This window comes from Symsagittifera roscoffensis, chromosome 3, assembly GCF_963678635.1.
Source record: "Symsagittifera roscoffensis chromosome 3, txSymRosc1.1, whole genome shotgun sequence".
Lineage (NCBI taxonomy): Eukaryota > Metazoa > Xenacoelomorpha > Acoela > Convolutidae > Symsagittifera > Symsagittifera roscoffensis.
In genome coordinates, this window is record NC_087064.1 from 55,018,322 (window position 1) to 55,033,883 (window position 15,562).

The 15,562-nt window shown below is 33.2% G+C and overlaps 1 protein-coding gene across 2 annotated transcripts in view; it reads left to right on the plus strand.

The window, feature by feature from the left end:
* The window catches only part of LOC134842238 (uncharacterized), a 47,079-nt gene that overhangs the window by 24,808 nt on the left and 6,709 nt on the right, over positions 1-15,562 (plus strand). Inside the window, exon 1 of one of the 2 annotated variants that reach the window (XM_063858494.1) lies at positions 810-1,242. The exons of the other annotated variant lie outside the window; for it this stretch is intronic. The gene's annotated coding sequence lies outside the window, so the exon portion shown is untranslated. Of the gene's footprint in view, positions 1-809; positions 1,243-15,562 lie in introns of those variants that run through there. 2 annotated transcript variants of the gene reach the window in all.

The following is a 15,562-nucleotide window of genomic DNA, read 5'->3' on the forward strand; positions in this document are numbered from 1 at the left end:
CTCTTATTAACAAAATTTTAGAGCCTCTATAAATTTTAGATAGCCCAGTACCAATTAGGAATCATCATTGTCGCGATGCTTGATTTTATAGTTGCCAAACATCGATGTCTGATCTTAAAAAAAAGCCAATAAGTTTTAACTCATCGCCTTTAATACAATGTTTTTTGTTCGTCCATATCATATTGCCGTCGCTTGACATCGGAGATAAGAACTTTCAATGATGTTGTCTTTTTTTCTACCGAAATTATCTTCCTCGTTGCTCAAAACTGACGACACATTAGTTTTAATCATACCTGCGACTCATTATTTCTCAAAATAGGGCAATGTAAAATATTCAATACGAACGAAAATTTTTGAGCCTAAGATGTTTTTGGTTTCTTCAAGTAACCCCAGTAGCTGAAATAGGGGGATATGAACGCCCTCTCTGAGACTCGACCCCATGCCGACCCACAAAACATCCTGTTTGGTACTATTTCAAGACATCCTTTTTATGCTGACATATACTAGATGTTTCCTAAAGGAGCCTTCGGCGCCAATATGTACTAATTTTTGTAAAGGAGGATATTATTTGCAAGAAAACATAGAAGAAAAAGATTCAACGAAATCCGTATCTTTTTGCAATGTTTCCTTGAGTATCATACCCACGCATTTTTTTACCTCTGAAGCATAAAACTGTGCCTCATTCTTTAGTAGATATAACGGTGAAAAGGTATTAAATTAAAGTCTGATGGGAATTGCTAGCTCATTGATGTAGATGGAAAAGCACTTTTGACAGTACTTAGAACTAATTCCATTTCAGGTTACCGCGGTTCTGAAATTCTTGTTGAAATCTACAGCACAACACCACGAGATTTTTTCCCCCAATGTATTGGCTCTTTGAAATATATTGGAAGTTAATCAAAAACATTTGTTGCTTATCATTTTCAATGCTTTTGTCCCTTGGCCTGTTCAGTCATTTCTATATTGGGTTAAAATAAAAAAACACAGAATTTCCAATTGTACGTGACGAGAAAGGCATTTCTTTGAAATGTGGGAGAAAACATGGAAGCTTTGTAGAGTATAGGTTATCAAGTAACTTCCGCGCTAATCTGGCGGTTCTGCCATTTGATTTTTAATTAAATGTCACAAATGACTTTTAAATCCCCTCTTTGCTATATCCATATATTTTTGGACTATCAGTGATTCATTTATAAAAGCTCCTCAATCACTGTCTGCCTCAATTCGATTTTCAGAGCTCAAATGGTAAGTATTGACTGCAAAATAAGGAAAACTGTCTGTCGCAGTTCGATTTTCAGAGCTCAAATGGCAAGTTTGACTGTAAAACATGAAAATTTTTGCCGTTCAATTAAAATCAACGTATCATTTTCAATAATGTTTGACTGTAAGTTTTTGACTACATGTAATTTAGTATTATTTAGAGATAGATAAAAGTTTTTGCAGATAAACTACAATAATAGAAAATATTCAAATTAAATAGAAGTTTTAGACTACCGTGTGATTTTTAGATGACGACAAAAATAGCTGAAATTTTAGATTTTTAGCCAGCAATTTAAAAAAACTGCTTATGACGACAATGAAATTTGACTCTCGAAGTTAACGTCAGAAAAACTTCGAAAAAGCCTAAAAATAGGTCACAGCACCACCCGGGTCGAGGTGTTTGATTTATGTTTCGACTTTTTCGACCGACAATTGGTATGTTTTGATCTTCTCGGCCCAATAAAAGTGCGCGATTTTGTTCGACCGAGTTCCGATATATTTCGACTTTGGCGACCAAAATTCGATATTTTGGCTTTATCGACTGTCTCAACTGACCTTTTAAAAAACATATAAGAGCCGCGCATAGATATGTTTCGACTTTCTTGGCCAAAAATGAATATTTTCGACTTTATCGACAAACAACAGATTTTAGTAAATTTTTTTGATCTATCGTGACTTTTTTGAATTTTAATTCGTTTCCAGCGTGACTAATAATGGGATGGATGTGAAAAGTTTATCTCACTTCTCGATTCAAAATGTGAGCTTAAATTTGAATTCTCAAGAACTGTGGCAGAAAATGAAAGTTAAATAGTCAATTTTTATCTGGTTGAAGTAAAACTACCCGAGTCCAAATAATTGGTCACTTTCTTTGACTGTACTCGACCTATGCTTCGATTAAGCTCTACCTAAATTTTGACTTCCTCGACCAAATTCAGGTATGTTCCGTCTGTGCTCGACCTGCTTCAGCTGTGCTCAACCTATAGTTCGACTGTACTGTAATTGACTTATGTTTTGACTGTTCTCGACCTGCCTTTTGACTGTGCTCGATCTATAATCGACTTTATCGACCAACATTGGGTATGTTCCGTCTGTGTTCAGCCTGATTCGACTGTTCTCGGCTTATGATATGATTCTTAAAATTGCTTCTCGACCGCTGAAATCAGTCGCAAAACTGCACTTGCTCAATTTTACCGTCGATATATAAGTTGAGCACCTCCACCCTGGCAGTGCTCTCGGAATAAAAGTCTTTAAAAATATTATGAAAAATTTTGGCCAGAAATTTTGCAAAAATTACATAATTCTTGCATTTTCTTGCAAAATACTTGCAAGATTTGCATTCATTTTACCCGTTTTGTTTGCATTCCATATGCAAGAAATAAGCAAGATGTTGCATTCTACTACAAAATATTTTAAGCTTAGTTTTGCAGCTTTTGGTACATTCTGTGTTTTTTGAAAGTTCTGTTAGTCTCTAGCAGACAAAATGAAAATTGCACAGCAGAGACTGCTGAGTTTTTATCCTCCACGGCGAAGTAAACATACAAAAATTGCCAAAATACGTGCAAGACCAAGGTTCTCAAAGATATTTACATTCTTTCCCAAAAATGTTTCGAAAAGTTGTAGCATAAGTGATCAGATGATTTTTTCTAATAAAACAGAATATTTGGCAAAAACGTGAAAAATTGCAAGTTTAGATGTTTTCTCGAAATACATAAAATATAAAACATAAGTAAATATTTTTTGTGGCTATGGAAAACTAAATTTGGCAGAAACCCTGGAAATTACTTGCAAGATTTACATTCCAATTAAAGATTGCCTTTCTCGCAATTTTATTGCACGATTTTACCAGAAATGCCTTCAGAATTATGAATGCAAATCTTGAAATATTCTTGCCAGATTTTTGCAAGATTAGCATTCCTATGCAAAATGTTTGCAAGATTAGCATTCCAAATACACTAGGGATACATCTACCCGAGTTAGTCGAAAATTGGGATATTCATCATGAGTCTGGGTTGGATTTTAGAGAAAAAAGCTGCAAGTTTTACTGTTGGTAAAACTTGTTAGGACTCAGTAGTTTAGGGGATGAAGTGTGAATTTTTTGTAAAATGACAAAATGAAAGATTTTGTGGGGGACATATCAAGTTCAAAGGTTTTTACGAAAAAACTATCACTTTTTTCAACATTTAGAAGAAGTTGTTAGTTTTTGCTCCCTGTGAGCTTCTGTGATCTTTCTTTATTGATGAACCACGCTAGATATTATGTGTAACATGAAAAGACTGCTCGTAAATGAGGGCAAAAACTGAACATTCGGACTACCCTTAGTCAATATTGAAGAGTTGTTGGTAAAAAATAGCAAAAGCCATAAGCAATGGACAGTATTTTTTAACAATTTGAACAACTTGAGTCCAGAAAAAATGCGACCAATTAATTTATTTTGTTTTAAATTGGAAAAGTTTTGAAGTGCGGGATAGTTCCTCCGTATTAAATAAACCGTGTATCGATTTCAGCATCACAAATAAAATTTTCAGAGCCCACATAAGTTAGTACAGAGCATGGCGAAACTAGCAGCTTTTAATACCAGACTTCTACAAAAGTTAATTTTAGTTAAATCTCAAGAAGTCATTATTTTCAACGGGATATAGTAAGAACTATTTTTTTGATCGCCAAAAATTAACTAGAAAAACAAACCAGACGAAACATTAGATTTTTCCCAAATTGTTTAATATCGAATGCAGTTTTTTTGTTGCATTTTAATATCTGGCAAGTCAGCGTTTGTCATCGAAGCAGCAAATAGATGAAAAAATACTTATCTCATCCAAAATATATTTTTTTCTTTCTATAGGTAAACACACACTTAATGCTTATTTAAAAAAATAGCTATAAACTACTGTAATGGAATTATTTTGTTTTCCATGAAAAATACTCACAATTAACACCTTTTTCTTTTGTTGATCCAATTTTCGAAGCTGAAAGCCGAATTGTTGTTCCGATCATTGAAAATGGGAAGGAACTTTGCATTCAGATAGGTTTCAAATTTTTTATCTTTTTTTGGTTTTCCACACAGGATTTAGTGATAAATCATATTAAAGCCCTATCACTCGTGATTCGAACCAAAATAAAAAAGTTCCAAAAACTTTCCCAGTGTCGTGATAAATCCCAGAGTGAGTGATAAATCATAATAAAGCATTTTCAGTCGTGATTCGAACGACATCAACGTTTTCCCGTTGTCGAGAAAAACCGGTTCGAAATTTTTGGTTTTTCGTCTAATTTCGAGCAATTGAGCAGGCTTACATTAGCTTGTTTATGCTTAATTTAAGCTTTGAAAATTTAGTTTTACTCAAATGAAGTTAGTTTTTGGAGTTTTAGCTCCATCTTAGGAATCCAAAACTTCAAAAAATTGAAAAAAAAATTTGAAAAAGAATATTTAAAAAATTTTCAATTTAAAAAAAATTTTTTTTTGTTCTTTTTATTATATGTCTTCAAAAATTGTTTTCCAATTTGCATATTTTACATGACTGACAAAAATGCGTCAGCTTTTCTTGTTTGCTCAGATTTCTTTATCATATCAAGCCGAAAAAATTAGTCTAATTGGGAAAACAGTTTCGTTGTAAATTTGTAAGACTGGTCGGAACATTCTCTGCTACTTGCACAGTAACCGGTTATCCTTGTTAAGGTATGGGGTTCTTTTTCCCAATCAATTTGCAACTTAAAAATTAAGCATTTTGTGAAGTTTAGCAAAACTAAAATGTTTATTCGTCCTATACCTGCCTTTGGGTGTAACTTATTATCTGAAGTAAAGCATAACCTGAAGGCGTTGATGATTTTCGGATCATTAGGTTTCGGTTAATAAAGCTAGTCATCGCACTATCAAAATCAAATACTGTGTTCCCGGAATGACCAAAACGTGCAACCACACGTCGCACCCTTCATTGTTCCATAGAAAACATGAAAAGTTGTCGACAAAATTTTTTGTTAAAAAAAAACACATTTCCCATGCATAGCGCGATGAATGGTTGCACATTTTTTTAAATAATGGGGGACGTCAAGTTACACATTTTGGATAGTTTTATCAGAGCTATTGAGAAAAGATATGACACCATGGGTGCTTGCATTGTATGGTTTACATGGTATCATGCGTGGCGCGACATATTAATACCATGGAAACGACGCATGGTTACCATAGCAACATTCATGGCGCGACGGGTGGTTAACAAGAAACCAAATATGGTAGTTATCATGGGCCTCCAATAACTGTTCTGAGCGACCTCGAAGATGTTGGTAAAAAAAATTTTTTTGCCGTCACTCAGTGCAAAAAATTTGATCCCAAGCAAAGCAAACTATTATCCGATGTAGAAAGTTTGCCGCCTGAAACATATCTGGTGACAGTTGAAAAACTTTCATGAAACTGCATAAAAAACATTACAAAATGCGAAAAATTAGTAATTTAAGAAACAACTTTATAATCAGTATATAAAACACAGAGGCAAAGCAGAGCTTTTCATCACATGTGAGACAGCGAAAGCGTAACACTGCAAATGTTTTTGAAACAACTCTATGTGCTACACATGATTAATTATTTTCCATGCAAATCATGCATGGATGTGTATGGTTGCGCATTATCTTTTATGGTGGGCAACCCGTGTTAAGCGGCAGAGCGCAAATGAACCACTGAGGAGAAATTTTTTTTCTAGAGAAACATGATACACTGAATCAGTGTTTTTTTAATGATTAAAAAACAAACGGTACCGGATTCACGAAAACATTTTCGGCAGAATGCGGGCTAAAATTGGCAGAGGGCACAAAAAATTGTTTCTCAACTGTTGATCCATTTGATAGGGGTGAAAACTGTAAAAGCTAAAAAATGAACGGTATTTAACAGTTTTGAATTGAATGAAACCATATAATCTACAAAAATTGATCAAAAATTGTAATAAAAAACATTGCCAAAAATTTTTCATGATGGTTTGGCATACATGAAAGCTGTACTTTGGCATACATGGAAACTGGACATTTTAAGTATTATTTTTTATTATTCAGCAGATACTTAACGTTCTTTATTTTGATCTGTAAATTGTGATCGTTAATTATTGTTCTGACTTTCGATACGAAAGTAACAGAATATTTGTGCTCGGGGTGGGTTTTTTTTCTTCAGACAAATTTCGATTTTTTAACGATTTTTTATCATTCGAAAGGTATTGTTGGCCTTAGCTCAAATTAAAAAAAAAATTTTCACCTGTGATTATTTTTCGTAAAGTTACGGGGGTTTAAAGATTGGCATTTTGGCCAATTTGGGACAATTAACGCGCGATATATTTCGCTCTATTAACGCGTAAGCGGAGAGTTAATCCGTCTTAGAAATAGTTCCAAGTTTGTTGAAAGAAGCTTATTTGCCATAATGGATTTAATACAAGGAGCGAAATCTATCCTTTTGTACTTTATATGGCGTGTGGGGGGATGATTTTCATTTAAAAAATTCAAATTTAAGAAAAAAACTTTTCGTTTTGTTTTATTACATTTACTTTTTAATATTATTACTGCTCCATAAACCTTAAAAGTTAATCGGAACATTCAGGGCTTTGCCCTGATACGAGCAGTCTTGTTTTCTTTTCAGATTGAACTGGCGAAGAATCACAATGACCCTGGTTTTGAAAAAGGATCTGAAATTAAAAAAATCAAGATAAGTTTTGCGTATAGAAAAATTGATTAATTCTTTTAGCATAACTTTTTAGTTTACGAGACTTAAATTGTTAATTAACTGAGTTTTATTTTTTCTGTTTGCTGGCGTTTTATGTAGCTATCTATATAAGAGAAAATCCCTTTAAAATCTTTGTTTAGAATTTGTATTCTTCATTTGCTTACATCCATGTCAGACAGCTATGTGTTGTTTTATCATTCTATCTCAATCAACGGTCAACTTTGGTAGAGTTTGATAACGACAAACATCCAAAACATGGAACGACGCCACAGTTGAAAAAATTTGTACCGGTTTGCGTTCCACGGACTTTGTCTTTTTCCGGTTAAATTTGAACCGAGTTCCGTATAAAATCGATGAATTATTAAACATTAGTCCAACTTGTTTATCAACTTATAGCTCTGTGTTACTGCAACAAGCATTTCGTGAAAATATTGTGAAGTCATTTTTGTTCCGACTTTCGATACGAAAGTAACGGAATATTTGTGCTCGGGGTGGGTTTTTTTTTTCTTCAGACAAATTTCGACTTCTTAACTAGCCATTTTTGATGGAATTTTTTTATATCAATCGAAAGCTATTGTTGTCTTGAGCTTAAATTTGAAAAACTATGTCACCTGTGATCATTTTTTGTCAAGTTATGAGGGTTTAAAGATTGCCATTTTGGCCATTTTGACCAATTTGGGACAATTAACGCGCGATATAATTCGCGCCATTAACGCGTAAGCGGAGATTTAATCCGTTTTAGAAATCGTTCCAAATTGGTTGAAAGAAGCCTATCTGCCATAATTGATTTGTTACAAAGAGCGAACCTATTGTTTTGTACTTTATATGGCGTGTATGGGGATTATTTTCATCGAAAAATTTTCAAATTTTAGAAAAAAAAGGTTTTCCTTCATTTTATTTAATTTAATTTTTTATGTTGTTTATGTTATTACTGCTCCATAAACGGTAAAATGCAATCGTAACTTTCAGGGCTTCGCCCTGATACGAGCAGTCTTGGTCGTCATTGAACTCCATTTAAAAAAATCACAAACACATGTAGAAGTTGTGTCTGTGGAGTCCAAAAGCGAGCAAGCACAATTCTGTGCTGTGGTATAAAAATGATTTTGGCGTCGTACGGATCATCAATTATGTTCGAATGTTTATCCATTATTGTTCCGACTTTCGATACGAAAGTAACGGAATATTTGTGCTCGGGGTGGGTTTTTTTTTCTTCAGACAAATTTCGACTTTTTAACTAGCCATTTTTGACGGAATTTTTTTATATCATTCAAAAAGTGTTGTTGTCGTGAGCTTAAATTTGAAAAGATTTTTCATCTGTGATCATTTTTTGTTAAGTAATGGAGGTTTAAAGATTGCCAATTTGGCCAATTTGGGACAATTAACGCGCGATATATTTTGCGCTATTAACGCGTAAGCGGAGATTTAATCCGTCTTCGAAATCGTTCCAAATTGGTTCAAAGAAGCTTATTTGCCATACTTGATTTGTTACAAGGAGCAAAATCTATCCTTTTGTACTTTATATGGCGTGTGGGTTCGATATTTTTGTAAAAAAAAAATTCAAATTTTAGAAAAATTTTCATTTTATTTTATTACATTTCATTTTTATAGGTTATTACTGCTCCTTAAACGTTCAAAGGCAGTCGGAAAATTCAGGGCTTCGCCCTGATACGAGCAGTCTTGTTTAAATGTAAATCAGGCAAGTTACTAAATTCAGATTTTCTAAGGAAACATTTCGGAGCAAAACTCTCAAACAAAACTGAAAAATTAAATTGGTGAGCCTTCAGATTGAAAACCTATGAGTTCAATTTTACAAAAAAATTGATTTAAATCTTTTTTTCTGAATACTTTATTTTATGATCAGTTTTTGATTTTCTTCATTCGAATCGTGGTGCGTCAATCTTTTTTCGAAAACAAATGGTAACTATTTTTCAGTTTTTGTTTCTTATTGTTAATACGCTATAAATTTTCCTCTAGTTCTCTAATTACCTTCGATAACGTGAGTCATAATTTAATTTCATGGAGGTATGAGCTACGGATTTAGAATATTCAGTTTGTCTTCTCATGGTCGAACTTTGACAACATCAGTGAACAGTGTAGTGTGCCTACAATTCCGACAAAACAAATAAAATTCTTGGTAATTGTTCAGACTTTCGATACAAAAGTAACGGAATATTTGTGCTCGGGGTGGGTTTTTTTTTCTTCAGACAAAGTTCAACATTTTAACTAGCCATTTTTGACGGATTTTTGTAAATATCATATTCAAAAGGTATTGTTGTCCTGAGCTCAAATTTGAAAAGATATTTCACCTGTGATTATTTTTTGTGAATTTATGGGGGTATAAAGATTGACATTTTGGCCAAAATGGGACGATTAACGCGCGATATATTTCGCGCTAATAACGCGTAAGCGGAGAGTTAATCCGTCTTAAAATTGTTCCAAATTGGTTGAAAGAAGCTTATTTGCCAGATTTGATTTGTTACAAGGAGCTAAATCTATTTGTTTGTACTTTATATGGCGTGTGGAGGGATGATTTTCAAAAAAATATATTCAAATTTATAAAAAAAAATTCATTTTATTTTATTACATTTACTTTCTTAATGTTATTACTTCTCCATAAATCCTCAAAAGGCAGTCGGAACATTCAAGGCTTCACCCTGATACGAGCAGCCGCGTTTTTTTTTATTTCTCATTTAAATAATTGTTATATTAAGCTGACGATTGTTTTTGTTCGATACGAAAGTAACGGAATATTTGTGCTCGGGGTAGATTTTTTTCTTTAGACAAATTTCGACTTTTTAACTAGCCATTTTTGACGGAATTTTTTATATCATTCAAAAAGTATTGTTGTCCTGAGCTTAAATTTGAAAAGATATTTCACCTGTGATAATTTTTCGTAAAGTTATGAGGGTTTAAAGATTGCCATTTTGGCCATTTTGACCAATTTGGGACAATTAACGCGCGATATAATTCGCGCTATTAATGCGTAAGGGGAGATTTAATCCGTCGTTTAAATCGTTCCAAATTGGTTGAACGAAGCTTATTTGCCATGATTGATTTGTTACAAGGATTTGTTACATTTTATTTTATTTTATTTAATTTTGTTACGTTTTTGCTGTTGCTCCATAAACCTTAAAAGCCATTCGGAACTTTCAGGGCTTCGCCCTGATAAGAGCAGTTTTGTTTTTATGAGGACCGGTTGTTTCATGTGATTGTTTTATAACTTTTGTTTTTGTGGAGATAATTTTGTCGTTATCTCAAAAAAATAGCCAACATAATTTTTGGGACCAGGTTTTTTCGGTGGTTTTGTATATGATTCTCAAATATGCTATTCTAGCTAACTGCACTTCAAATATATACTGGATTTTTTTATTAATGAAAACTATTTTACAGTTTTGCGTGCAAAAAATCCGACAACGAAATCAAATTTTAACTGTTTCTTGTGTTCGATTTTGTATTGACCAACACGACTTTATATTTCGACTTTAGTTTCGAATGTGCTGTGTTTGCGTTCGTCTTCATGCTTCGATCAATTCGAATGTGCTGTAAATTTGTCTTCGACTTAATGTTTCGACCAACTCGACTTCATGTTTCGACTTTGTGTTAGACTTTATGGCTCGACCGACTTGACTTTATGTTTCGACTGTGAGTTCGACCATAAGGCCTTCTCGGCTTTGATTTTGTGGTCAAATTCTGGTATGTGCTTAACCGGTCTTGGTCAAAACATTAATAAAAAGCGTCGAATAGGGAATCGGAATAAATATTATTGGAAAATAAGATAAAAAGTTGTACACAAATTGATAGTTTGCTTTGAAAATGATAGAAGGCGGTATCCCTGTTTGCTGTCAATTTCAAATTGGTACATAAAACAAACTGAATCAAAATTGAAAAACAAATGCTACATAAAACAAATTCAAACAAATGTTTCTTTTTTGAATTTTTTTAATATTTATATTTTATAAATATAAAACATAAATACTTTTTATACAGAATAAAAACTATAATAAATTATACAAATAACTATTTTATTAAGACTTAAGGAAAGAAGTGTTGAGTGGGTATTTTCATGTTTGCTCTATGGGTTTTTTGTGTTTTCAAGTGGGTGTGTTAAACACTATCCTCAGTGCTCTTTAGAAGACATTACTTATGACGTCAAATCGTAACACGAAGTATTATCCCGCACACAGATTTATTCCGAATTGGACTAAGCTAATTACAAGACTTGATTTTTAGTTTTATATTTATAACTTTTCAAAGTTTTTGGTGACAAAAATTATTAGAGATATTACGAGGCTAACATGTGCACTGGATAGGTGCATAATTTGGTGTGCGTACGTTTATGGAATCCAGAGAGAAGTCTTAAACACGTTAAAATTTTATCGGAACGGTCAAAGAAAAGAAAAAAAGAAAGTCTTAGAGCGTGTCCTTAAGTTCGTAAAATACTCAGTTTGGCCTCGTTAGGACCAATAAATGGACATTCAAGTTTCTATGCTTAGATATACGCTCAGTTTTTTTCTCCGAATTTTGAGGGATTTTTGCGGAATTTTCCTTTACCAACTGAAAGTATCAATATTCTGTGACTTTATTCCGACCGTAGACCACTGTAGTACCTTGTCTTCTATACAAAATTACCTTATTCCACTCTACCCTATGCTATCTACTCAAAATGTTTCACCCCCAAATAAATTAGGAAAATAACTCTTACTGAGTTTTGACAACAATGCCATGTAAACACAAAGATTGACCGCCGCAGTTTCAGCCCTGTAACGGAGGCTAAAACTTTACCCGAAAGATGAAAAGCGGTTATCGCCGCGAAGCTGCGACAAGCGCGAAACGCGCCCACCAGTGACTTAAAAAATAAACTAAGTATAGGGTAAAACACACTATGTATTTGTTGTTGTTAGGCTGCTGTTGTTGTTCCGACTTTCGATACGAAAGTAACGGAATATTTGTGCTCGGGTGGGTTTTTTTTTCAGACAAATTTCGACTTTTTAACTAGCCATTTTTGATGGAACTTTTTTTATCATTCAAAAGGTATTGTTGTCCTGAGCTTAAATTTGAAAAGATATTTCACCTGTGATCATTTTTCGTAAAGTTATGAGGGTTTGAAGATTGCCATTTTGGCCACTTTGACCAATTTTGGGACAATTAACGCGCGATAGCATTCCCGCTATAAACGCGTAAGCGGAGATTTAATCCGTCTTATCAATCGTTCCAAATTGGTTGAACGAAGTTTATTTGCCATATTTGATTGGTTACAAGGAACAAAGTCTATCTTTTTGTACTTTATATGGCGTGTGTGGGGATGATTTTCATTAAAAAAATTTCAAATTTTAGAAAAAATTATTTCTTTTTTTTATTTCATTTATTTTTTAATGTTATTTCTGCTGCTCCATAAACCTTAAAAGGCTGTCGGAACATTCAGGGCTTTACTCTGATACGAGCAGTCTTGTTTTTTTTTTAAATTGGAAACTAAGCAAATGTAACAAAAAATGAAATAAGCTGCTTGTGCTTCTTCATTTTTGAGGTGCTTATTTGGAAAAAATTGTTTCTTATTACACAAAAACTACTAATCTGAAATTTTGCAAACGTTGAATTAAAATGTCTTTTTTCGGTACAGCATCTCGCAGAAAATTGGGAAAAAATTGAGTCATCGACTGTGCAAACTGAACTGTGGAAAACTACCTTTTCATAGCAATGAAGTAAAGTCACATATTTGACGCGTGTTTGTCGACTGCAAACAAGATTTTGATATTCAAATGTTCTGTTTGAAACAATTTTAATGTAATCGTAAAATAGTCAATCGCAAAAGAATTTGTTATTCAAGCTGAAAAATGACACTTCTTTAAATTTTTTTTCATAATGTTCATTAAAAAGTAGATTGAGAATGATTGCGTTTGAATAAATTCTTCACAACTTATCAAACTGCCTACCACAAAGTTGAGAAAATTGATGAAAACCTAAACAAAAGCGGCGATTGCCGCATCAGACGGCGTAATCCTTAAACCGAAACTTCAAGCCGCTCACAAAGTAACCGATAATTTGTTTTCATCATCCAGTTTGATTGAAAGTAGTTCATTGGATTTTTTTCTGAATCCAATTTGATTGGAAGTGGTTCAATGGTTGATAGGTACTGAAAGAAAAATTTATGGCACTAAAACAATAAACCTGTTCATTGAATGAAGCAGCATAACTGGCGTCCTTCAAAAAAATAAAAAATTTTTAAATGCAATTTTGCTTTCTTTAAAGCATGGCGAAATGTCTTCACAGAGAAAAAATGTTTTGACACAAGAAAAATCCTTCAAGTTGAAAATGTTTCTGAAATGAACATAAAAAGGGTGGTTTTTAATTTTTTTGCGCATTAGTGTTACTGAGTCTAACAACTCTATAAGTTTTCAATTTTGCCATATCATTTCAGTTTTTGAATAACTTTCACAGGGCCAAGAAGGCTGAATCAGTTTTGAGTGGTATGAGACGCTTGGTGCTAAAAATAGAGTTTCAGCTAATTTTGTCAAAAATTTGTTAATTTTTGATGGTTAAAATAGAAAAGAGGCAAATTTTTTTTTTGGAATTTACGCTTACGCTTTTTATGCAAGGGAAGCTGATGTCGATCATTGAAAAATCTTTATTTTTCCTCTTGTCGTTATGAAACGAGCCTCACTGCCCCTGATTACGGCGGTTTTTATTGAACTCTACGACTTTACAAAAAAGCCTCAAATTTTGACGCGTTCATTGGTCTAATAAATGTTTGTGTCTCAACTGCTTGTATTTTCTTTCCATCGAAAAAACACTTTGGATTGTTGATGGTTCTTAAGTAATTGCTTGCAATTAATTTTTGACAGCCCTCGAGCCTGTTGAAATGACCTTTTATTGTTTTGAAATTCGATCAAAGACAGTTTTGAATACTTTTGGTGTTTTTTTACCAGTATATAAAAAAGTGTAAACTCGGATGTTTTCATGTTTTTTTTTCTAGTTTTTTTTTGGGTTTTGCAGCAGCGTGCTCTTTTAGTTTTTTGTAGATTTTTTATGACGTAAAAATTAAGCAAAAAATTTCACCCCGCAGAGAGATTCGTTTCGAATCAAAATCATCTAATTAAACGACTCAGTCAATGTTGTAACAGAGGCTGGGACGCTACACGAAAAATTAAACCGTTCAATGCCGCGAAGCGCTCTCACCGGCTAATTTTAACGAGAACTTAATTAAAGGGAAAATTGCAGGGCATAGAATAGATTAGAGTATGAGGTGGATTAGTATAGGGTAGAATGGCATAGGGTAGTTTGATAATGGGTAAAATATCATAAAATTATTAAGTTATTGTAATAGCAACATATAACTCCTACTTATTATAGCGTGTGGCGGATGATTTTGAAGGAGGTTTGTTTTTTATTTTTTAAAGAAATTTTTCCTCAGAATATTTCAATTGAAAACCAAATCAAAGAATCCTGTTGCAGTGCAGGTAACCCAAAAAGTTCTAACCCTACCCATAAAAAATACCTAAAAAAGCTTTTTCACGATTTTTTCAAATTAGCGTTGGTTTTTGAGTAATAAAAAGACCTTACAAAAACATAAAATTTGGGCATATTTGACAATCACAGTGAAAAAGGCAATTGGCTCAACATTTGTAGTAGAAAATGACAAGAAAAAAAAGTTTTGCAGATTTTTCTTTGTTTAGTAGTCTTTTCCAAGACGGCAATAAAAAACCTTCAAAAAAACAAATTTACTGGAATTAATGGCTTATCTTTCTATTATAAGCATGCCCACCTGCTTTGCTGGCTGGAAATTAGACTAAAACTCAAAAATTTTACATAGGTTTTTCTCGACACTAGGACAATTTGTTGAATATTTTAACGTCGTTCGAATCAAGGCTTAAAAACGGCTTAATTTGATTATTAGTCCAGCCATTACGATATTTTTTTTCGGTAATTTTTTTGGGTGAAGAATAAAAAAAAGCAGGCTCGCTCACATTATTCGCTTGAAGTTAGACAAAAAATCAAAGATTTTAGGCAAATTTTTCTCAACACTGGGGAAAATTTTGTGCGAGCCACGACTGAAAGAGCTTTAATTTGATATAGCACTTTGTGGTAGCTAATTTTGCGTGGAAAACAAAAAAAAGAGCAAAGAGAAAACTAAAAGACCCGAATACAAACTTTCTTCTCATTTTCAATGGTCGGAACAAATTACAAAAATTGGTTAAGCTTGTTTTCCGTCAAGTTTGAATTTCGAAATGCTCTTGAAAAAATTGCTAGTTAACACACAAAAATTATTTGTCTGAAAATTTTCAAACTTAACTATCCTTTTTGGTACGGTGCACATTGAAACAATTGAGTCTTTGGAAACCGATTTGAGGAAAGCATTAATTTCAGCTAACTACGAAGCAAAGTCACATACTTGACGCGTGCTTAACGACTGCAAACAAGATTCTGATATTCAAGTGTTCTGGTTGAAAAAATTTAAAGATAATCGTTAAAATTTTAATCGCAAGAAAGGTTAACTTCTGGCTAAAAATTGACAGACACTTCTTTCAATTAGTATCCTTTTTCCGACTAAGACTGATTTCTGAAATCTTCATCAAGAAGAAATTAGATTTAGAATAAGTGCGTTTTAATAGCTCCTTC